This window comes from Gorilla gorilla, chromosome 11, assembly GCF_029281585.2.
Source record: "Gorilla gorilla gorilla isolate KB3781 chromosome 11, NHGRI_mGorGor1-v2.1_pri, whole genome shotgun sequence".
Taxonomy (NCBI): domain Eukaryota; kingdom Metazoa; phylum Chordata; class Mammalia; order Primates; family Hominidae; genus Gorilla; species Gorilla gorilla.
The window spans coordinates 86,536,709-86,563,424 of NC_073235.2; the positions used below are offsets into that span (position 1 = coordinate 86,536,709).

General features: G+C 33.5%; 1 long non-coding RNA gene across 2 annotated transcripts in view; it reads right to left on the reverse strand.

The window, feature by feature from the left end:
• Window positions 1–1,808: 1,808 nt before the first annotated feature.
• Window positions 1,809–26,716, reverse strand: part of LOC129532136 (uncharacterized) — a 110,841-nt gene continuing 85,933 nt past the window's right edge. Inside the window, exon 6 of one of the 2 annotated variants that reach the window (XR_010129641.1) lies at window positions 1,809–1,835. This is a non-coding gene — a long non-coding RNA (uncharacterized lncRNA). The remainder of the gene's footprint in view (window positions 1,836–26,716) is intronic. The other variant, XR_010129642.1, reaches the window with a different exon arrangement.

The window sequence follows — 26,716 nt, forward strand, 5'->3', positions numbered from 1 at the left end:
AAGGTTTTAAAAGAATAAACATGGTTTCTAATTCTATGATAAATGAGCTCATATTTATTGTTTATAGTGATGATAAAATTTTTAAAATGATTATCGACTTTGCATAAGCTGACATACTACATGCCTGTTAATAGTTGAGCTAAATTACAGCTTGTTAAAATTGTGCAATAAATCATCATGAGGAAAAAAAGGAGAATCCAAAACTACCAGTTGATCAGTTATTTAGAAATAAAAAACTGAACTTATACCTGAAAAGCTTTACCCCAGATTTAATGAACCTGAAATTATCTTCCGTATCTTTAAAGTGGTTCTGAATCTGTTCCTGGTTTTTTAGGCTAAATGTGTAAGGATCTTCCTGAGATTTGAATAAATATAGAATCATGACAAACTGTCCTCCTTTCTTCCCTCTTCCACTCCACTGTTCCCCTCCCTCCCCTCTCTTCTCTTCCTTTCTCTCTTTCTCTCTCCCTCTTTTCCTCCCTCTTACTTCCTTTTTTGTACTAAATAAAGTCTGATTTTGAAAGTTATTAAGTGATGAAAATGTCTGAATATGGTTTATCATAAGCAATAAATAATCTAAAACTCTTTAAAACAAGTACATATAATTATTTTCTTTAGGTGATAAAAGTGACATTTGATTGTCATGATCCATTTCACTTCATTTCCAGCATGCAACAGAATCATCATAATGCTTCATGTGATAATTGAACCATTTAACATTTATGTGACAGACATGAAAATACTAGAAAATATAAAATATATTAATCCTTTTGCCATGTATTTTGTATAATAACATATTTTCTACCAGATTAGGTTTCATATGAGATTATACAATTCCAGCGTCACTTTTGACTACCCTTTTTTTTATATTTTACTTCAACCCTGGTATATTTCTTTCCATTCCTCAAATATACTTTCTCTGAATACAGGTTGTCTTTTTCTTATAAACTTGTTTTTTTGAACTCTTAAATCAAGAGAGACCTTAACCTCCATGAGATCATGGTTAATGTCTGAGTCACTCATTATTTTGTCCCTGGGTGTCTAGTAGAAGATTCAATGTAAAATAGGCTACAATAAATATTATGAAGAGAATAAATAATGTTTATTTTATACATGAATAAATTCTGTTTCTCTGCCTCATTGTTTCCATTTGATGCCTTGAATAAACTCCTTTTTCATTCTCATTTTGTCCCTAGGTGATAATTCTAAACAGAGTTAGCTCTGCTGATTAAAACCCATAAAACCCGTAGGAATTTCTGCCCCACTCCCATGCTCAGTTCAGACCCTCTAGGATTGTTCAGCACTTACAGTTCCTGCTTGTCTAGAGTACGCCTTACTGCTAAGAATGTAGATGAGCATATGGGTTCTACAATATTGAAGTAAGGATAATGCTTGTTATTAATCAAGAAATTTTTATTTTTAGATCAAAAAGTATGACAAATTATGCATTATATGTTTGAGTATATTATTCATTGAAAAATTTCTTAAATATTTTAATGTTATTATTTGTGAACCTTTAAGAAAGATTTACTGTTTGATGATCATCTCAAACTTACTTTACTATTGAACCTTGTGTGTTTATGAATCATCCGCAATATTATCTGTGCTATACTTTGAAAACACTACAGGCAAATTAAGAATATAATCATAAGATTAATTCAAATTTTTGCAATGTGACAGTTGAGACCATTATGTTAAGTGAAATAAGCCAGGCACAGAAAGATAAACATCACATATTCTTACTTATTTGTAGAATCTAAAAATCAAAACAATTGAGCTCATGAACATAGAGAGTAAAAGAATACTTACCAGAGGCTGGGAAGGGTAGTGAGGACCTGGGGGAGAGGTGGGGATGGTTAATTGGAACAAAAATAATAGAAAGAATGAGTAAGACCTATTATTTGATAGCACAACAGGGTAACTATAGTCAATAATAATTGTTCATTTTAAAATGTACAATTGGATTGTTTGTAACTCAAAGAATAAAGGCTTGAAAGGATGGATAACCCATTCTCCATGATGTGCTTATTTCACATGCCATGCTGGTATCAAAATACCTCATGTACCCCACAAATATATATACCTATTGTGTACTCACAAAATTAAAACAGTGATTTTAATGAAAAAAAGCTAAAATTGAAATGAAATAGCTAGGTTTCACTAAATGCAAATGGAAGACATTATTGGTATTTTCATCAGATGCCAAAGAGTGTAATTTTACATAGAAATAAACAAACACTGTCTCATTAGAACATTGAATCTCTGAAATCTATAAATTATTTATCATGACTTATATGACCTTTATTAATTGATATAAGGGATACCTTAGTCAAATGATCTGGCAGCATTTGGATAACCCTACACTCTATGAACAATGTCCTCATTCATTAACTCATTTTTTAATTAAAAATTTATTAAATGGTAGATACTGAGTTGGACACTAGCACAACAAGGATAAGTAAAATATATGCAGACATTTTAAACTCCACAAGAGAAGAATCACTCCTTTAACTTAAAATGTAGTCACCCTTAGAAAGCAGCACTTTAGTTTTACCAATAATTAATACATACATCAGTAGATTTACATTCTTGATTACAAGCATGAGAACCTCAGAGTACAAAAAGTTAAACGGTAGGAAGTTGGGACACAACAGAGCAGGAAAAAGCAGTGGGTGAAAAATGAAGAAAACTAATATTAATTTACTCCCTTCTATATGTGCTAAGTTCTCTACTAAAAGGAATCTGACACAAACTTTTTACATATTTTCAGACATAAATGTTATGTCCTAAAATTTGCAATGATTTTGATGAGTACACTTAATTAGTACAAAATAATTTTGAATAAGCAAAGAATGGGTATTATTATGTAAGCAACCAGATGACTAGTTCACATATAGTAGTAGTTAATAAATTAATACTTGTTACACTGAGTTGAATTAAAGCTTTTGGTTTCAATAAACAACAGTGCTTTATATATTGAAAACTTTTAGAATTACAGCCTTGTTTTAAAGCAGAGGAAATAGAAGAGTTGCTTTGTTTGTTTGCTATATTAAAAATCTTGTATTTGCTAGAGGCAGATTTTAACTCCTCAAAAACGTAATATAATTACCCATTCTATTCCAACAGCAGTACCATCTGATGATTTATGGTATCAGAGTTATAGGCACATCGAACTTGTAGAATAAACATGACTGAGTTTTTCTCGTGGACCGGAGAGGAAGAATCAGTAACTATTCAGCAAAGGCAATGTAAAAATTGGTCCCTAAGCCAAAATACATGTTGTACTCGAGGGTTCTAGGAACTTTGGTGATAAATGTTTTCAGTGGAATCTCCAAAGGCTGAGGTAATCATATAATGTTCATTATTAGTCTCAAATTAAAAGTAAACTGTATTTCATTTTTGTTTTCACATTAATGCCAAACAATACATAATGTTTCAAATGTTTACTTTGAAAGGGAATTATATCTATGTAAAGCTAGAACCAATTTTAGTTGTCTCCCCAGAGGACTATATTTTCCTAAAGAATGTGAGAGACATACACATTCTTAAACTCATTTGACCATAACCTCAAAATATGGAAAATATAAAAATGTACTTTGGAAACAGTAGTTTAAAGAGGGTAGATCTAAGAAAAATGTCAATAGTTGTCAAATAGTAAAATATATTTATAAATTAAAGTCCTTTGAAATAATGTCTTTGGATGATTTTTTAAAATATATCATTTTTATTTGGTTTGAACTTTAATTTTGTCTTATCTCTCATAGATGATTTGAAAACGCCCCACTCTTGATATCTACTTATAATATATGATGGATAAGAGTTTAAAAAAACTATTTCCAGCTTTTTAAAATGCTATATTTGTTGATTAATATGCTGACCACTTCAGACCAATTTGGTTTAACTTTTATGTAACAAAGTTGAGAGTTGGTTTTCATTGCCATGGATCCTAAGGTAATGAGCATACCCAGATGAATTAAGTGTGCAACTGCATGGAGAACCTAAATGCTTGGACTGAATTAAGAAGTAGATACTGCATGGCAGGATCCAGGACCCTGGCATAGCCCCATGAAAGGACCCAGTCAGATCATGCCTCCTGGCATCACCTCATTGCAAGATCCAGTCACATCACACTTCATTACCCTATGCTTACAAAGCCCAATTCAAATGTCAGCTCATGGAGACAGATCTGAGTGTTTTCTCCTGTCTCCTTGTCAATTAACTCACCATAAAGCCTTTCTTTTCTCAAAAGATCGTGCCATGGCATTGGCCTCTATGCACATTGGGCAGTGAGCTCACTAATTACTTGGTAACAATTTGTTTTAAATAATAAAATTAAGTAAAAACCAAATAATAAATATCAACAATAGTGGTCACTAGAGCAGATCCAAATTTACAGTCAAAACTTTTTACCTAAATACTTTTATATTTATATATAATTTGGATATAAGAATGTGCTCAAATTTTAAGTGTATAGATTGAGAAAGTTTGACAAATATAGGCATTCATAAAACTGTCACCTAAATCAGGCTATTATAAGATATTGACATCACCCCAGAAAGTTTATTCATGCCCACTTACAATTCCCCACCCTAAGAAACAACTGATTTCTATTACAAAAGCTTAGAAATTTGATATATGTGTGCATTGTTTTTTTTTGCTTCTTTCAACCAATATAATGTTTTTGAGATTAATTTAGCTTTTTTCTTATATCAATAGTTATTTGTATTATGGAGTAATATTCCAATGTATATATATACCAGAATTTGTTAACATTCATTTTATAACATGGGTTTTTCCAGTTACAGATAAAACTGCTATTAACATTCTTGTACTAGTTTTGTGTGTACATATGTTTTCACCTCTCTTGGCTAAATAAAAAGGAGAGAGAGGAAATTACATGTCTGAGTTATAAGAAATTGTCAAATAATTTTCTAATTTGATTATATACTTTCATATCTCCAACAGGAAAATGTGTGTGTTCTAATGTTTTTGTCAATTTGGGCTGCTATAACAAAGTACCATTGACTGCATGGCTTATAAACAACAGAAGTGTATTTATCCTCATTCTGGAGGCTGGAAGGTTTAGATTAGGGTGCCAGTGTGCTCCAAGTCAGGGGAGAGCCCTCCTCTAGCTTGCAGACTTCTGACTTATCATTATAACCCCTCACATGGAGAAAAGAAGATAAGCTAGCTGTCTGGCTTTTTGTAATAAGGACACTAATTCCATACATGAGGGCTCTACCATCATGATCTAATACCTCCTAAAGGCCCCATTTCCAAATATCTTCACATTGAGGATTAGATATCAACAAATGAATTTTGGGAAAAAAATACATTCAGTTCACAACATCCGATTACTACACATCTTCTCCAAACCTTGGCTTGGTCAATTTAAAAAAACTAGTGGATATAAAGTGGTATATCATTATGATTTTATTATGATTTTAATTTGAATTTTTGTGATAACTAATTAAAGAGACATTTGCATATTTTTGATGCAACTACTTTTCCAGATATATGCATTGTGAATATTTTACTCTAAACTATTTTGCCTTTTTATTTTCTTAACAATGGCTTTTGAAAAATAGGTATTTTTCATTTTGAAGAAGATAAAGATGTCAATTTTTTTCATTTAATGGTTAATTCTTTTTGAGTCTTAAAGACTCAGAGTCTTTTTACTTACCATTACTTTTCAAATATTACTTTTCTGTTTTTTTCCTAGAAATTTTATTATCTTTATCTTCTATGTTTTGATCTATCTCTTTCAGATAGTTTTTGCGTTTTTATGTTTGGTGAGAAGTAAATGTTAAAGTTCATTTTTTTAACATTTTTTACATGGATATCTAGTAGCTCTAGCACTTTTATGAAAACACATCTTTTTTCCTGGTTAACTTACCTTGGTTCTTTGTCAAAAATTAATTGGCCATATACGTGTGAGTCTATATTTGGATAATCTGTTCTACTATTTATTTGTCTTTATGGAAATAATAGTCTTGACTCATGCTGTTTTAAAGTAAATCTTAAAAAAAGTAGTATAAACCTTTCACATATGTTCTTTACTGAAAGTTTTGGCTATTTTAGTTCCTTTGCATTTTTATATAAATTTAAAAATCAGTTTATCAACATTTCCATAATAAGTGATTAGGATTTACACTTCCAGAGTACAGGTAATAGCAGGCCACAGTTTCATTCTCCTAAATGAGACGACCAAAGAATGAACAAAGTATATGAAATGATAATTAGGCAAACTCTGGCTATAAGAGAATGAAGAATAGTGATGCTGAAGAGATGAGAAACAGATAAGGGTGCACCAGGTTGTGGCCTTGAAAAATTTTCTAGGCCATGATAAAGGGAGGTGAACACAGGTGGAAACCAGTGAGGTCCCTGAATTGAGGTTGTAGAGCTAAGATTTTGTGAAGAATGCAATGACTAGAGTTCACAGGACAGAATATCAGAGAAGAGAGATCTATATTGAGAGAAAATTCTGGAAATCTGCAGATAGGTAGTCCTCCTTGAGTACTAAGCTCAGTCCTGATTAGGGAGTGCATTTGTATGAGAAAACTACCTGCCCCTGGGGAAAGTACTACTCAAAAGGATTAGAGATTACAGTACTCAGCATTCACATAGGACAGAGAATGGTGCTTCTTCCCACCAGCCAGACTGGAAAACAAGTCTGGTGAGGATTTGGGTAGAGTACACAAAAGGCTAACCTCAATAGTGGAGAATAATTAGCTCTAGACTAAGTGCTATTTCACTCCCACCTACAAAAGGTAGAGGAAATGCATACAGTAAACAAACAGTTTCTAATTAAATTAATTCTGTGCAAGAAGAACACTCAAGAATTTTTTTTTTTTTTTGGAAACCAAAATTTCCAGTACTCTGTATGGTAAAATTGACAATATCTCACATCTGATCAAAATTGACTAAGCACATAAAGAAACAGGAAAAATGTGCTCCATAATGGCAGCACATGTAGAACTGATACCTATTTTAAAGTAATAAATAAAATCATTTTTATGAATAGATTCCGTTAAAAAATATGTTGAGATAAATAAGATATAAAGAAGGACCAAATCAAACTTCCAGAGATAAGATCTTCAAGTGTGTGATGAAAAACACACTGGATGATATTTAAGACAGATTAGACATTAAGGAAAAATATTACTGAATTTGAAGTCATAGAAACAGAAATTATCTACAATGATAAAGTTTAAAAAATATTTTTAAAAGGTGACACACAATGAATGACATATCAGTGAACAAGGGGAGAACTTTAGGCAGCCTAATATATGTGCAAATGAAGTATCTTAAAGAAAAAAAACGAGGAAGAAGCAGAAAGAAATATTATAAAATTATGGTGAAATTTTGCCAAATTTGATGAAGCATGAAAAAATTACACCAAGGCATATTCTAATTAAACTGCTTAATACCAGTGATAAAAAGGGAGTTATAAAATTAGCCAGAAGAAAAGACATGTTGTAAACCAAGGAGCAAAGGCAAGTATAACAGTTGGTAAAAACAAACAGACAAACAAACAAAAAAACTGCAAGTGGGAAGTCTATGGTATTTAACATATTTGAAGTACTAAAACATGGTGTCAACCTAGAATTTTATAGAAAACACAGACGTCTTTTCAAGAAGAAGGCAAAATACTCATTTGGACAAACAGAAGCTAAAAATATCACAGCATACCCACATTTTAAGAATATTTAAAGAAATATTTTTAAAGGATGATTGGCAATTTAAACAAAAATAATAACAATAAATTTGGGATTTATAATGTGTAAAAATACAATGAACAAAAACAGGACACAAATTAGGAATGGAAAGTATGAACTGTACTGTTTTAATGTTCTTGTACATGAAGTTGCATAATATCACTTGAAGGTAGACTGTGATACATTAGAGATATAAAATATTGGCTCTAAAGCAATGAATAAAATTACATACACAGAAACACCTCATAAAACTAAGTTAATTATGGAGATAAATAAAAACAAAAACATCAAAATTTATGTAAAAGAAACCAGGAAGAAAAGGAAAAATGGGACAAAAACAGGTGAGATAAATAAATATATAGCAAATTGTTAGATATAGACCTAGCCGTATCAATAATTAAATTAAATGGAAATGGTCTAAATATAAAAATAAAAAAAGTAGAGATTGCCAGATTGAATATACAATATAGGCTGCCTAATAGAAATAAATTTCAAATTAAAATATACAAATGGGTTAATAGTAAAAGGATAGAAAATAACATAGCATATTAAAACACTTAAAATATATTTTTATTAGTATCAGAGAAAGTAGATTACAGAGAAAAGCATATTAACAGGAATAATTTCATTTCATAAGGATGCAGGAGTCAAGTCATCAAGTGGACATAAGAATCCTAAACATTTACTCACCTAATAAGAGAGATTCAAAATACATGACACACAAATGGATAGAATTGCAGGAAAACATAGAAAAATCCATGAATTTATGTTCAAATTTCAATACTACTCTTTCAATGGTTGACAGAACAAGTAGGTAGAAAATTAGTTAATTATAAAAATAATTTGAACATTAGCAGCCAAATTTACACAATTGGCAAATTAACCAAATAACCAAATTAACTTAATAGTACTTGCCACCCAATAACAGCAAAATATACATTTAAAAATGTACCTATGAAACACTTATCAAATGAGACAATGCTTGGGTCCATAAAACAAATGTTAACTTATAAAGATTCAAGTCATGCAAAGTATTTTTCTGATCACAATGGATTAAAATAGAAATCAATAATGGTAAGTAAATCTTTGGAAAACCTTCAAATATTAGGAAATTAAACAACACTCTTCCATGTAACCAAGAAGCCAAAGGTAAAATGAAAAAAAAAAAAACCATTATTTTGAAGTGAAAGAAAGTAAAAACACAATATATCAATATTTGTTTGATAGCATTAAAACATTATTTAGGGATAGATTTGTACCAATAAATATTTATATTTGGAAATATGAAAGGGTTAAAATCAACTACCTCAGCTTCTACCTTAATAAACTAAAAAGAAGAGCAAATTAAATCCAACAAAATGAGAATAAATAAATAATAAATGAACATGTAAATAAATTTCTGAGTAGAAGTCAATTAAAAAAGGAGAAAAATAATTGGGAAAATTAATTAAATCTAAAGCTTTACAAAAAAATCATTGATGTCTCCAGCTTTGCAAACTATGATTCTGACAAAGGTCTTATATCCAGCATCTATAAGGAGCTCAAATAAATAAAAAAGCAAAAAACAACCTCATTAAAAAATGGGCAAAGAAACCAGATGTTGTGGCTCATGCCTGTAATCCCAGCACTTTGGAGGCCGAGACAGTCGGATCACTTGAGGTCAGGAGTTCAAGACCAGCCTGGCCAACATGGTGAAAGCACCTCTTTACTAAATATACAAAAATTAGCCAGGCATGGTGGTGCACATCTGTAATCCCTGCTCCTCAGGAGGCTGAGGCAGGAGAATCGCTTGAACTCAGGAGGTGGCGGATGCAGTAAGTTGAAATTGTGCCACTGCTCTCCAGCCTGAGTGACAGAGTAAGACTCTGTCTCAAAAAAAAAGACATGAACAGGCACTTCTCAAAAGAAGACATACATGCATACACGCAGCTATGCAGCTAAACAAATAACAAGCATATGAAAAAATGCTCAATATGTATTTTCCTAATAAATAGGGAAATGCAAATCAAAACTACAATGAGATACCATCCCACAGCAGTCAGAATGGCTATTATTAAAAAGGCAAAAAAAAAAAAAAATAGCAGATTCTGGTGGGGTTGCGGAAAGAAAAGGAAATGCTTATAAACTGCTGGGAGGAATTTAAATTAGTTCAGCAACTGTGGAAGGCAATCTGGAGATTTCTCAAAGAACTTAAAATACAACTACCATTCCACCCAGCAATTCCGTTACTGGGTGTCTACTCAAAGGAATATACATTATTTTACTATAAAGACACATGTAGTCATATGTTCATTGCAGTACTATTGACAATAGCAAAGACGTGGAATCATCCTAAAGGCCCCTCATCGAATTAAAAAAATGTGGTACATACACACCACGGAACATTATGCAGCCATAAAAAAGAATAAGATCTTGTCCTTTGCCACAAGGTAGGTGGAGCTGGAGGCCATCAATCTGAGTGTACTAACACAGAAACAGAAAACTAAATACCACATATTCTTGCTTATAAGTGGGAGCTAAACACTGAGTACATATGGAGACAAAAAAGGAAACAAGAGATACTGCGGCCTACTTGAAGATGGAGGGTGGGAGGAGGGTGAGGATGGAAAAACTACCATTGGGTCCTATGCTGATTATCTGGATGATGAAATAATCCATACACCAAATCCTCATGACATAAAATCTATCTATATAACAAACCTGCACATGTACCCCTCAACCTAAAATAAAGTTTTAAAAAAAAATTTAAATTGATGGGTGTCTAGAAATGCTGGTTAGAGAAAAATATAATAAAATTATAAATTACCAATATTGATTCTGTGCAAAATGACAGCAGTAAAAATTCTACAGATATTAAAAGGTTAATAAATAAATATTAGACATTGTGTGGGAATACATTCAACAACTAAGATAAAATGGACAAATTCCTTGAAATAAACTGTTAAAGCTGGCTAAAGAACAAATAGATTACTTGACTAACACTGTATGTATTGATATAAACACGTATCCACAAATTAAGAGTAGAAGACAATTTCCTCAAAGCAATTGATAAAGGGCATCTATGTAAAACCTAGTATAAATCAAAGACGCAGGAGAAAATCTTTGTGACCTTGGGTTAGGCAAAGATTTCTTAGACACAATACCAAAGATAAAATGGATAAATTGGACACTATCAAAATTTAACATTTCTATTTTTCAAAAAGTATTATAAGGAGAATGAAAAGACAAATCAAAGACTGGGAGAAAATATTTGCAAATCCTGTATCTTATAAAGGACTGTAATTACTAGTTTTCTGAGGTTTTTTTTTCTTGCTTTTAATTATGAATGTACATTAAATTTTTAAAAAATATTTTTTCTGCACATATTGAGATGACTACTTTGTTCTGTTAATGTCATGAATTAATTAGATTCATTTTTGAGTGTTGAACTAACCTTGCATTATTTTTATTAATGTCACCTCATCATTATATAATACCTTTTATAGCTTGCTTGATTCAATTTGCTAATGTTTTCTTGAGAATTTTTGGATCTTAGTTCATGAGGGACGTTGGTCTTTTCTGGTAACATCCCTGTCAGGTTTTGCTCTTTCTTCTTTGACCTGTGGGTTACTTGGAAATGTTTTGTTTTGTTTTGTTTTTTACCAGATAATTGGGATTTTTCTATGTATTTTAATGTTATTGATTTCCAATCTGTTGTAAAGAGAATGTACTTTGTATGACTTCTTTCCTTTGGAATTTGTCAAAACCTTGTTTTATGGTCCCATCGTAAAGTCTCTCTTAGGGTTGGCAAAGTATGCTCTGTAGACTGGCAGTTATTGTGTGTGTGTGTGTGTGTGTGTGTGTGTTACTGAATGTACTATGCACATTTCAAGAGATGTATGCAGTTAGCCCTCCATATCTGCAGGTTATACATTTGTGAATTCAACCACTGTGGATTGAAAAAATGTTTTAAATACAACAGTGTAAGTAAGCAAATAAAAATACAGTATAACAACTGTTTATATAGCATTTACACTGTATTTGGTATTATAAGTAATCTAGAGATGATTTAACATAAATGGGAGGATGTACATAGGTTATACACAAATACCACATCATTTTATATAAAGGACTAGAGTATCCATAGATTTGGTATTTGCAGGGGTTCCTGGAAACAATCTCCTGCAGATACTTAAAGGAGACTTAATTTTCTTTCATAGGTGTTATATTTATAGCTATCAGTTACCATGAATTGGTTTATAGTGTTATTTAATCTTCTGTATCTTTATTGACTTATGGACATTTTTAATGAATTACTGAAAGAAGAGTGTTAAAATACCCAACTAGGATTGTGGGTTTTTTATTTTTCCTTCAATTCTGTGAATTTTAGAATATTTTAAAGGAGTTAATTCATTTATGATTTTGAAATAATGTTTTTGTATTTTTGTATCACTCTTAAAATATAGCATATCAACATCTTTGTTATTTGTTTTTCATGATCTATTTTTTCCTATATTTTACTTTTAATTTGTGTATCTTTTATATGTTAAATATCTCTCTTGAAACTAGACAGCATGTAGTTAGTGATTTCTGTTTTATTCAGCCTGACAATCTTCGGCTCTTTGACTTTTAATTGGAGTTTTGGTTTATTAACAACAAATATATTAATAATTATAATCTAGTTATTAATATGGTGGACTCTATCTGCACTAACATGCTATTAGTTTTTTCTTTGTTTCCTCTGTTCTTTGTTCCTTATGTCCATCCTTTTGTGTCTTCCATAGGGAAAATTGTGTAATTTTGATATTTTTTCAGCTATAATTATTTGCTTTTAATTAGCAGTACCTGTTTGATCTGTAGTTGTTTCATACATGACATATGCAATTTATTCACATTATACCTTGATTTTATATTATACTACTTCCCATATAAGGTTAACACCTTAAAACAGTATAATTTCACTTATATTTCTTCTGCCCTTTGTGTTATCACTGTCATATATTTTACTATGACATCTGTTACAAACACCCCAATCCCTTGTTATATTTTGCTTTAAATAACTAATAGACATATACTTTTAAAGAAAAGAAGGAAAGTTTTATATGTACTCCATATTTTCCATTTGTAATGTTCATTTTCGCCTGTGGATCCAAATTTCCGTCTTATACTATTTCTTGTTGGACGTAAAGAAGTTTTCCTTGCAGTTTTTGTAGCGCATGTTAGTTTTTGTTTGCCAGTAAATATCATTTCTCTAATCTTAAAGGACTCACTGTGCATAGAATTCTAGGTTGACAGTTTTCTTCTTTTAGCATCTAAAAATGTTTTATTGTCTTCTGGCCTCTATTGTTTCTGAGAAGTCAGCTTTCATTCTTATTCCTTGTATGTAGTATCACCCTTTCCCGCACGCCCCCATAAACTCCCATTTCCACTCTCGCATTCCAAGCAAAAGCTATCTTTCTTTGGCAGGCTTGCTCCTTGGACATTTTGTCCCCTAGTCTCAGCAACTGGCACAGATATGAAAGTATCTTCTGTTTCTTGTTCACTTAAGGAATACTTGTCTTACAGGAGTTTGTTGGATTCTTTTATGCTCACAGTTCTTCGATGGATTTAAGGCAAAGAATAACATTTTTGTGTATCATTAACTTCTTGTTTCAGTGGTTGTGACAGAATTTTGTTTTTCTACATCCTAACTAAAAGTAGATCATTATACATATAAATTTTAAAGGCAATAAAATGACAGAGATTGATGTTTTTGTCTTTTAAAAAATTTATGCATATTTACTTATTTAATACGTGGGTGTGGGTGTAACAAACTCCTGTAAGACAAGTACGTGTGCTCTCTCTCTCTCTATATATATATACATTTATTTGTAAATAATGTGTAAATAATATGTGTATATATATATATATGCACATTTATTTATTTACATTTTCCAAGGAATAAACAACTTTGAGAGAGATTTGATGACAAGATTTGGTCATAATTTAGAGTTTCATATTGACATGCATAAACTATTAATTTGATATGTACTTACTAAATGTCTACTAGGTCTTAAAATTATGCCAAGTGTTGTGGAGACATTGTATTTGGAGATATAGTTATGTTATCTCAGAAGAAACCACATCTTAACACACATCATTTGATCGTTAAAGAACAAAATGATTGCTAAAGCCATTTTTATTTTAGAAGTTCACAGAAAGAATACCAATTAATCTTGGCTGGAATGAACAGAGAAGAATTTTTATTCAAACTGTTGGGACTTATAGGAGAAAAAGTGGAGAGTATCAGATAAACAGCCATTTTGAAGAGAACATAAGCAAATGCTGGTGAATATATGACTTATTTAAAGGAAAGAACAAGGATCATAACAACCTATTAAAAATGAGAGCAGTTTTAATCACTTGTTCATGTTTATTTGAATATTAATAAAGTGAAGGGAATATAATTTTACATGTGAGGGTCAATTAACTTATACAAATACACTCATCCATGCCACCACCATACAAATTAAGATATAAAAGACTAGTAGAATCCTAGAAGCCTTCCTCACATCCCCTCCCAGCTATTCTCTCTCCTGAAGGTAACCATTATTGTGACTTTCAATTTCAAAGAATAAAGCTTCCTGTTTTTGAATTTTTCACAAATGGAGTCATATATATGACACTCTGCTATGTCTGGCTCCTTTCAGTCAATGTCAAAATAATTGTTCTCTATTACAAGGAATTCCTTAGAAGAATAGAAATAAAAGAAGGAAAAATATAATAATTATAGCCACTAGGCTGAGCCTGATACAAAGGTCAGTATGACATGGACAATATTCCTCAAATCTGAGATGTAAGGTGCATTTTGAGTTCTTTGTATGAAGTCAGGTAATTTAATAATGTTCAATAAATTACTTGGTTATTGATCTCAATGGTTTTTGATGTAAGAGATACAAACTCATAAGACAGAAGTAACATAATTATTTCATGTGCTTCTAATGATACAAAGTCTTTGAGGGGTGACAAGTTTGCAGAAGTTGATAGGGTAAAGTGTGCATTAAATGAGAAAAGATAGTAAATAAAGGGTTAGAGGAAATTGAAATAATAAAAAAAGATTACAGAAAAGCTATTTTTTTTTACTTTTAAAGACATTATTACATTACTATACAATACTTAATTTTATATAAAATTTAGCAATGTAAAATAGTCAATTTGAAATTTAAATAAGTATCTTTGAAGAAAACTGAGCTTCATGTCTGTCTTCTTTAGATCTTTCAAAGAAAAAAGAAAGGTTGAAAGTATACATGTTTTACTCTCTTTGCTCATTAATTTTTAAAGTCTCATCTTTGAAATGTCTGCCGTACAATGATGTTTCACCTGATTGGTTATGGCATACACATTACTGTCATGTCACAAAACATGCTGCTTTAGAGAGTTGATTAATTTTGAATACTTGGTTAGAGATGAGAAAACATTGGTAGGTTGATTTTAGAATAAAGAATCTATGTGGAATTAATAATGCAATCTACAAGTTCAGGCAAAAATTGCCTATGTGCAGCATTTATGTTAATCATAGAATCACTGAGGTGATTTGCTCAAAAGGCATATTGATAAGGTAGCTAAATTTTTTCAGACATCAGGGACATAATAATTAATGTTTCATTTATTTTCAACATGCTGAAAAATGCACTTGTAAGCCAATATTTGGACATTATAGAAAACTTATTACTTTAGATAAAAGTGTTTCATAATTTTAGTTTAAACAATAATCTCTTTTTCAACAAAGATGATAAAAAATGTAATAATGATTTATAACTTTCAATATCTTTACAAGTACACAGTTTGCCTGCATAATAATGATATCACCTCATGACCTTTACTCCATTTGTGTCTTAAAATAGGGCTTTCTTTTGGATGCCAAATTTATTAGCAGAAACTAGAAGGTTGCTTTAGATCACAATATTAGAACTCTATATTGTCTGAAAAAGAAAAGTGAGAAAGGAAAAGGGAATGGAGGTAAGAGTAAACACAAGCATTAAATTTAAAGTGAACAGGAGATGAAGGGGGGAAAAAGTATGATTTGTTGCGTTAGTCTTTTCTACTCCAAAGTTTTCTTTCCTTTGTTTCTTTTTTCTCCATTCATGACTACTCTCTATATTAATCTTCATTTTACAGACTTCAGAGGCTAGGATTCTGAGCTGCATCTCTCCAGTCAGTGTACTAGATGTAGAAATCCTCTGGCTCCAGCTTTAAGGTTTAAACACACTTCTATTGGGTCAAACTCCCATAAACTTCAGACAGAAAAGATTAGCTCTACTCACTGGGACATTTGCCTTCGTTGACAATATGCAAATAGAAAATTCACTTTTTTTTTTTTTTTTTACTTTGCAATTTAACAAAAGGTAATAGGTCTTTACTGAGAATAATATACTAAGTTAGCCTATGAAGCCATAACCCAGTAAGGGCTATTACCAAACATCAGTGAGATAGGCTTCGTGAAATAGTGCAAATATATGCCAACACCTGTGTCACATGTTCTTAAAAATGACGATTTGATAGAAGACAGCTAGCTTGGACAGTATGTCCAATCCAAAAGCTCTACCAAGCTGAAACATGGTTTCCATATGCCCACAATATCATCTTCTATTTGTTGTCAATGCTTTCCAGCCACAGACTATAAGAAATACATCTGTAGGTGAGCAAGTTGGATTTATTAATCATTGCAGTGAGAAAAAATGCATATGGGGGACACCTATGAGGTGTCTCAGTAAGAGGGTGTTAGAAAGGACTTAGAGAACTTAGGCTTTCGTTGGGTGATTTGGGGCACAGTCCAGTGAAGCAGGGGTTCACTTTGAATTAAGAGCTTTCAGAAAGCAGAACCAATTTTATGGTGGTACACCTCAGTAAATCTTATCCGTAGAGTGGGGACACTAGAGCAAAACTAAAACTATAATTGATAAGTAGTTAGCAGTCACTCAATTAGCCTGAGATGAGGATGTTAGAAACTTTTTGAGATTTGGACAATGTTTTGTATGTTGTTCAGGCATGATTATGGAGTGGTTTTGTTTTTGTCTTGATACACCGTGGTTACAGAATGGCCTTGTCTGTGGACAATCTTTTTTGAAGTTGTTCATCTTCAGCAGAACACCAATACCTCATGGTGATGCTGTTAGAGCCTGGATACCAGGTCTGGTTTTTGTTACGCAGTGGTCCAGGATGTAGGGTACAATTACTTCTCCTCCCTAATAATGACAAAGACATGTTTTATTTCTTATCTCTTCTTTATCATAACGTAAAATTCAGCTGCATGATAGCCACTAAATAAATAATAGGTGAATGAGACTGAATAAATGAATAAGTATTGAAATAGGCACATAAACCAGAGGTTAGGCTAAAAAATGAGCTGAGCAGGCAAAATGATCACTTAACCAGATATCCATTGGCACTGACTTGAGCAAATTTTATTGAAACCAGGATGATTATAATAACTATAATAATGATAAATATTTGTTAATTATGATAGTCTAGTCACTCTGCTGCATAGTCTATTCAATTCTCAAATGAGTCTTTAAGAATCATTTTAACTTTAAAACTACAGTCTGGAGAGGATCAGTTATTATCTCAAGGTCATTCAGATGGTAAGGGTGGAGTTGGTACTCAAACCTCAAATCTCGGGTGTCCCACTCTCAAACTGCCACTTCCTCTTTATCCTTGAAACTATTATATTTTTGTCCTGTTCCCTGCAACCAAAGCTGAATATACTGCAAATAGCCACCCAATTGCCATATTCAATAGCCTTTTTTCAAAGATAGTATTACTTAACTCCTCTATAGGTTTCAAACAGTACTGGATTCTTTTTTATATATTAATACATGGTTTATTGATCATTATTTTTAAGAGGTAATATTTTGTTTGACAAAAATTATTGTCATTTCCCACTTTGTGTTATTTATAGTTCTAATGATTGAATGTTTAGATCAGATTTTAAAAGATCAATTACAAGAAGCTTGAGGTAGTTTGGGGCATTTCACATTTTAAAAATCTCTAAAGGTTTAAAGGAAGTACAGTTTTGCACAACATAATGACATTTTACCCAATGACAGACCGCATATACAATGATGGTCCCATAAGATTATAATGGAGCTGAAAAATTGCTATTGCCTAGTGATGTTGCAGTTGTCCTAACGTCATAGCGCAACACATTCTTCACTTGTTTGTTATGAGGCTGGTTTGAACAAACCTACTGTGCTGTCTGTCATATAAAGGTACAGCACATACAATTATGTACATAAAACTTGATAATGGTAATAAATGGCTGTTACTGGTTTATGTATTTTCTATACTATATTTTAATAGTTACTTTATTTTTTTTAAATTTCAATAGGTTTTGGGGGAACAGGTTGTATTTGTTTACATTAACATTTTTAGGGGTGATTTCAGAGTTTTGGTGCACCCATCATCCAACCAGTGTACACCAGTGTACACTATAACCTGTGTGTAGTCTTTTTTTTTGTTTTTTTTTTGTTTTTGAGATGGGGTCTTGCTCTGTCACCCAGGCTGGAGTGCAGTGGCATGATCTTGGCTCACTACAACCTCTGCCACCCGGGTTCAAGTGATTCTCCCTCCTCAGCATCCTGAGGAGATGGGATTACAGGCACGTGCCACCATGCCTGGCAAATTTTTGTATTTTTAGTACACATGGGGTTTCATCATGTTTGTTAGGCTATTCTTGAACTCTTGAACTCAAGTGATCCGCCTGCCTCGGCCTCCAAAAGTGCTGGAGTTACAGGCATGAGCCACCACACCCAGACCACTGTGTGTAGTCTTTTATCCGTCAACCCCCTAAACCCTTTCCCCAGAGTTCCCAAAGTCCCTTGTATAATTCTTATGCCTTTGCATCCTCATAACTTGGCTCCCATTTATGAGTGAGAAAATAAGAGGTTTGGTTTTCCATTCCTGAGCTACTTCACTTAGAATAATGGTCTCTAATTCTATCCAGGTTGCTGCAAATGCAATTATTTTGTTCCTTTTTATGGCTGAGTGGTATGCCATAGTATACATAAATACACACACACACACACACACACACACATATATATTGCATAATATATATACACACATACATACACATATACATATATGTGTAGTATATACACACACACAAACTATATATATCACATAGTATATATATACACATACATACACATATACATATATACTATGTGATATATATATGTGTGTGTGTGTGTGTATTTATGTATACTATGGCATACTACTCAGCCATAAAAAGGAACAAAATAATTGCATATATATCACATAGTATATATATAAACATACATACACATATATACACATATACATATATGTGTATGTGTATATGTATATATATACTATGTGATATATACACATATGTATATGTGTGTATATATATGTATATATCACATTTCTTTATCCACTCATTAATTGATGGGCATTTGGGCTGTTTCCACATTTTTGCAATGGCAAATTGTCCTGCTAGAAACATGTGTGTGCAAGTATATTTTTCGTATAATGACTTCTTTTCCTCTGGGTAGATACCCAGGACTGGGATTGCTGGATCAAATAGTAGATCTGCTTTTAGTTCTTTAAGGAATCTCCACACTGTTTTCCATAGTGTTCATACTAATTTACATTCCCACCCACAGTGTAAAATATTCCCTTTTCACCACATCCTTGCCAACATCCATTATTTTTTTATTATGGCCATTCTTGCAGGAGTAGGGGTGGTATTGCATTAAGATTTTGTTTTGCATTTCCTGATTATTAATGATGTTGAGCATCTTTTCATATGTTTGTTGGTCATTTGTATATCTTCCTTACAAAATAGTCTATTCATGTCTTTAGCCCACTTTTTGATGAGACTGTAAGTTTTGTTCTTGCTGATGGTTTGACTTCCTTATAAATTCCAGATATTAGCCCTTCGTCAGATGTATGGATTGTGAAGATTTTCTCCCGCTCTGTGGGTTGTCTGTTTGCTCTGCTTATTATTTCTTTTGATGTGCATAAGCTTTTTAGCTTAATTGAGTCCCATTTATTAAATTTTGTTTTTGTTGCATTTGCTTTTGGGTTCTTGGTCATGAAGGCTTTGCCTAACCCATTGTCTACAGAGGTTTTTCCAATGTTGTGTTCTAGAATGTTTATTGCTTTAGGTCTGAGATTTAAGTCTTTGATCCATCTTGAGTTGATTTTTGTATAAGGTGAGAGGGGAGGATCCAGTTTCCTTCTTCTATATGTGGCTTGCCAGTTAGCCCAGCATCCTTTGTTGAATAGGGTGTTCCTTTCCCCACTTTATGGTTTTGTTTGCTTTGTCAAAGATCAGTTGACTGTGAGGATTTGACTTTATTTCTGGTTTCTCTATTCTGTCCATTGGTCTATATGCCTGTTTTAATATGAATACCATGTTGTTTTGATGACTATGGCCTTATAGTATATTTCATAGTTTGTAGCAGGTAATGTAATGCCAGATTTGTCCTTTTTGCTTAGTCTTGCTTTGGCTATGCAGGCTTATTTTTGGTTCCATATGAATTTTAGGTTTTCTTTATAGTTTTGTGAAGAATGATGGTGGTTTTCTGATAGAAATTACGTTTAATTCATAGATTTCTTTTGGCAGTATGGTCATTTTCACAATATTGATTTTATCCATCCGTAAGCATGGGATGTGTTTCCATTTGTTTATATCCTCTATGATTTCTTTCAGCAGTGTTTTGTAGTTTTCATTGTAGCAGTCTTTCATCTCAGTTAAGTATATTCCTAAGTATTTTATTTAATTTTTGTAGCTATTGTAAAAAGGATTGAGTTCTTGATTTGATTCTCAGCTTGGTCCTATTAATGTATAGCAGAGCTACTAGTTTGTGTACATGAATTTTTTATCCTGATATTTTGCTGAATTTATTTACCAAGTCTAAGAGCTTTTTGGATGAGTCTTTAGGGTTTTCTAGGTACAAGATAATGTCATGAGTAAACAGCCGCAGTTTGACTTCTTCTTCACTGATAAGGATGCCCTATATTTCTTTCTCTTGTCTGATTGCTCTGGCTAGGACTTCCAGTACAATGCCGAATAGAAATGGTGAGAGTGGGCAGCCTTCCTTGTTTCAGTTATCAGGGGGAATGCTTTCATCTTTCCCCCGTTCAGTCTAAAGTTGCCTGTGGGTTTGTCATAGATGGCTTTTATTGCCTTAAACTATGTCCCTTCTATGCAAATTTTACTAAGAGTTTCAATTATAAAGTGATACTGGATTTTGTCAAATGCTTTTTTATTTGCATCTATTGATATGATCATGTGATTTCTGTTTATGTGGTGCATCACTTGTACTGACATGTGGATGTTAAACCATCCCTTCACCCCAGGTATGAAACCCACTTGAACATGGTGGATTATCTTTTTGATATGCTGTTGGATTTGGTTTGCTAGCATTTGTTGAGAATTTTTGCATCTATGTTCATCAGGGATATTGGCCTATAGTTTTCTTATTTTTTTGTTTTGTCATTTCCTGGTTCTGGTATTAGGGTGATACTGGCTTCATAGAATGATTTAGGGAGGATTCCCTCTTTATCTTTTGGTATAGTGTCTATAGGATTGTTATCAATTCATCTTTGAATGTCTGATAGAATTCAGCTGTGAATCCATCCGGTCCTGGACTTCTTTTTTTTTTTTTTTGGTAACTTTTTAATTACCATTTCAATCTTGTTGCTTGTTATTGGTCAGTTCAGAGTTTCTATTTCTTCCTGGTTTAATCTAGGAGGGTTGTATATTTCCAGGAATTTATCCATCTCCTCTAGATTTTCTAGTTTATGCACATGAAGCTGTGCATAGTAGCCTTTAATGATCTTTTGTATTTCTTTGGTATTGGTTGTAATATCTCCTGTTTAATTTCTAATTGAGCTCATTTGTATTTTCTCTCTTCTTTTCTTGGTTAATCTTGCTAATTGTCTATCAATTTTATTTATCTTTTCAAAGAGCCAGATTTTTGTTTTATCTTTTGTATTTTTTTGTTTCAATTTTATTTAGTTGTGCTCTGATATTGCTTATTTCTTTTTTTCTGCTGGGTTGGGGTTTGGTTTGTTCTTTTTTCTCTAGCTCCTTGAGGTATGACCTTATATTGTTTGTTTGTACTCTTTCAGACTTTTCGATGTAGTCATTTAATGCTATGAACTTTCTTCTTAGCAGTGCCTTTGCTGTATCCCAGAGGTTTGGATAGGTTGTGTGAGTATTATGATTCTGTTCAAATAATTTTGTAATTTACATCTTGAATTCATTGTTGGCCCAATGATCATTCAGGGACAAGTTATTTAATTTCCATGTAATTGCATCATTTTAAGGGTTCCTTTTCAAGTTGATTTCCAATTTTATTCCACTGTGGCCTGAGAGAGGACTTGCTATAATTTGGTTTTCTTAAATTTATTGAGACTTGTTTTGTGGCCTATGATATTGTTCGTCTTGGAGAATGTTTCATGTGCTGATGAATAGAATGTATATTCTGCAGTTGTTGGGTAGAATGTTCTGTAAATATCTGTTAAGTCCATTTATTCTAGGGTATGGTTTAAGCCAATTGTTTCTTTGTGGATTTTCTTTCTTGATGACCTGTCTAGTGCTGTCAGTGGAATATTGAAGTCCCTGCTATTAATATGTTGCTATCTATCTCATGTCTCATGTCTAGTAGTATCTGTTTTATAAATATGGGAGGTCGAGTGTTAGATGCATATATATTTAGAATTGTGATATTTTCCTATTTGACTCGTCCTTTTATCATTATATAATGTCCCTCTGTCTTTTTTAACACTGCTGTTGCTTTAAAGTTTGTTTCGTCTAATATAAGAATAGCTAATCCTGCTCATTTTTGGTGTCTATTTGCATGGAATATCTTTTTCCACCCCTTTACCTGAAGTTTATGTGAGTCCTTATGTATCAGCTGAGTCTCTTGAAGATGGTAGATAACTGGTTGGTGAATTCTTATCCAGTCTGCCATTCCATATCTTTTAAGTGAAGTATTTAGGCCATTTACATTCAATGTTAGTATTAAGATGTGAGGTACTATTCTAGTCATCTTGCTATTTGTTGTCTGAATACCTTTTTTTTCATTGTTTTGTTGTTTTATAGGTCCTGTGAGACTTGTGCTTTAAGGAGATTCTATTTTTGTATATTTTTGATAGAGACAGTAGACAGCCAAATGCCACCCAGGCCATTGTGAACAGGGGGTTGGCCTAAACATGGCCACAGTGAAAATTCCACCCCTTAACACACGCACAGGAAGGAAAATAAATCAATGTAGAGTGGCTCAGATTAAGGGCCTGCCTGGGCATGGGGAAAATGGGGTGGAGCCACCGGCAATTTGTGTTTTATGCAGGGGAGGGGATCCTGGCCTCTTCAGCTCCTGTGTGGTGGCCTGGTATTCAGTATGTGAGGTGGGAGACTGTTGGCAGGAGCCCCACCACCCACCCCCTTGGCTTTTTTTTTTTTTTTTCTCTGAGAGCTTTCTTTTAATGAATTCCGTTCTCCTCACCTTTCAATGTGTCAATATGCCTAATTTTTCCTGGTCTTGAGACTAGAACATGGATTTTAGCTGAACTAAGGAGCAAAAAATCCTGCAATATTTTGAGGATTTGTTTCAAGATTTAGAGCAGCTCTTGTAGTGCTGGCTTGGTAATGGCGAATTCTCTCAGCATTTGTTTGTCTGAAAAAGACTGTCTTTCCTTCATTTATGAAGCTTAGTTTCACTGGATACAAAATTTTTGGCTGATAATTTTTTTGTTTAAGGAGGCTAAAGATAGGATGCCAATCCCTTCTAGCTTGTAAGGCTTCTGCTGACAAGTCTGCTGTTAATCTGATAGGCTTTCCTTTATAAGTTACTTGGTACTTTTGTCTCACAGCTCTTAAGATTCTTTCCTTCATCTTGATTTTACTTAACCTGGTGACTATGTGCCTAAGTGATGATCTTTTTGCAATTAATTTCCAAGGTGTTCTTTGAGCTTCTTGTATTTGGATGTCTAGATCTCTAGCAAGGCTGGGGAAATTTTCCTTGATTATTCCCTCAAATATGCTTTCCAGACTTTTAGATTTCTCTTCTTCCTTGGGAACACCAATTATTCTTAGATTTGGTCATTTAATGTAATTCCAAACTTTTTGGATGCTTTGTTTATTTTTTAAAATTATTTTTTCTATGTCTTTGTTGGATTGGGTTAATTGAAAAGCCTTGTCTTTGAGCTCTGCAGTTCTTTCTTCTACTTATTTGATTCTATCACTGAGACTTTTCAGTGAATTTTGCAATTCTCTATTCATTTCCAGAAGCTGTGATTATTTTTTATTTATGCTATTTATTTCACTGGAGGTTTTTCCATTCATATCTTGTATCTTTTTTGTTAATTTCTTTAAGTGGGACTTTACCTTTCTCTGATGTCATCTTGAACTACTTAAGAGTCGATGTTCAGAATTCTTTTTCTGGAAATTAAGAGATTTCATCTTGGTTTGGATCCATTGCTGGTGAGCTAGTGTGATCTTTTGGGGGTGTTAAACAAACTTGTTTTGTCATATTACCAAAATTGCTTTTCTGGTTCCTTCTCATTTAGTTAGACTATGTCAGAGGGAAACTCTGGGACTCAAGGGCTGCTGATCAGATTCTTTTGACCCACACGGTGCTCCCTTGATGTGGTTCTCTCTTCCCTCCCCTAGGAATGGGGCTTCCAGAGAGCCAAACTGCAGTGGTTGTTATTTCTCTTCTGGATCTAGCACCCAGTGGAGATGCCAGGCTCTGGGTTGACACTGGAGAGTGTCTGCAAGGAGTCCTGTGATGTGATCTGTCTTCGGGTCTCTCAACTGTGGATACCAGCACCTGATCTGGTGAAGATAACAGGGGAGGGAAGTGTACTCTGTGAGGGTCCTTGTTTGTATTTTTTTAAATATGCTGGTTTTGTGTTGCTTGGCCTCCAGCCAGGAGGTGGCACTTTCAAGAGTGCATCAGCTGCAGTAGTATAGGGAGGATCAGGCAGTAGGTGGGGCCATAAAGCTCCCAAGAGATTATGTTCTTTGCCTTCAGAGTTCCTCAGCTGTACCATGGAGTCTACAACAGGAATCCACCCCCTTCAAAAGGCCATGGATTCTCTTGGCTTTTCAGGTACGTTCCAATGGTAATTGTTGGAACAAAAGTTCACAGTGTAGGTCTCCACACACTGCTCAGGCAGTGGGTGCTGAAAGCTAGTCCTGCCTCCTGACTGCCATTTTCCTTCAATAATCTCCAGTATTGGATCTTAAACTCCTCATCTTCACTGGCTTTCATGGCTTGCATGTCATCCAAGTTGCTCCTCTGGCTGTCCTCCTGTATCTTTATTTCCTTCTTGTTTCATTTTTTTAAAATCACAGTTTCCTCAAGTTTTACCCTTCATTCTAAGTCTTCTCCTTTATCCTTTCTCCCTGTATAATTTCACTCCTGCAATTTCATTTGCTCCCCATCTTTCCAACTTTATATCATCACATCTGAGGGTGCATTTGAGCTCCAGTTCTGCATTTTCAGGAGCCAATTACACAATTCCACATGCATTCCATGCAGGCTTTTTTTTTTTCATACATAGATAGATAAATAGGTAATATTAGTATGGACATTTGTCCCCTCCAAATCTCGTGTTGAAATGTGTTCAAATGGTGCCTGGTGGGAGGTGTTTGGGTCATGGGGACTTGGAGCCCTCCTTGAGGTAATGAGTGAGTATCACTCTATTAGTTCACATAGGAGCTGATTGTTTTCAGTGTGGCATGCCCCTCCTTGCCACATGACACACTGGCTCCCCTTGCCTTCTGCCATGAAGGAAAGCTCACCATGAAGTTGAGCAGATACCAGTGCAGTAGTATACTTCTTGTTTTTTTTGTTGTTGTTGTTTGTTTGTTTTTGTTTTTGTTTTTGTTTTTGGAGACGGAATCAGGATCTGTCATCCAGGCTGGAGTGCAGTGTTCTGATCTCGGCTCACTGCAACCTCTGCCACCCGGGTTCAAGCAATTATCCTGCCACAGCCTCCCAAGTAGGTGGGACTACAGGTGTGCACCACCACACCCAGCTAATTTTTCTATTTTTAGTAGAGACGGGGTTTCATCATGTTGGCCAGGCTGGTCTTGAACTCCTGACCTCAGGTGATACACCCACCTCAGCCTCCCAAAGTGCTGGGATTACAGGTGTGAGCAACTGTGCCCGGCCGCATACTTCTTGTAAGGCCTACAGAACCATGAGCCAAATAAATTTCTTTTCTTTATAAATTATCTAGTCTCAGTTATTCCTTTATAGCAACACAAAATGGACTAACACAGATAGATAGATAGAGAGAGAGAGAGAGAGAGAGAGAGAGAGAGCGATAGACAGATAGAGATAAAGCCCTCTCTCTCTGTATATATGTATATATATAAATATGTAGTTATATATACATATGTTAGATACATTTGTGTGTCTATATTTATAAATAACACCTTTCACTAAACGTTTTTATTTTATCTTTCTCCAACTCACTTAAATGAGTCCACAGAGTTGCCTGAACACAAACTTTAGAGGTGAGAGAAATCCTGATTCTATCTTATTTCTCATATTCAATTGGTGATAAAAACCTATCATTTCAATCTCTCACATACCGCCCATCATTCAGGGTACTTACAAGTGCCTCCATACAGATATTCATCTCTTCAGTAAAAATTAACTCTTCTTACTGTATTTAAAGCACAGATCTGATTCGGGTTTTTCCCCACTAAATTCTTACCCTTTTCTAGGCTTATAAGATATTTAACCATTTAATCCTAACCTGACATTCCAAATTTATTGTCATTGCTTTTCCTCCAATTGGGATCTCTACCAAAGTATACGCTTGACCTAACTAAGCCCTATCATTTTCTCTTTACCATTTCTTCCATGTGGATTCCCCTGTCTTTACTTGGCCTCTTGGAAAATTCCTACTCATGTTAAAACACAAGATTTATGAAAGGCTTCTAATTTCCTAACATTCTATAAAGCCCTTTACATAAATTTTCTTAT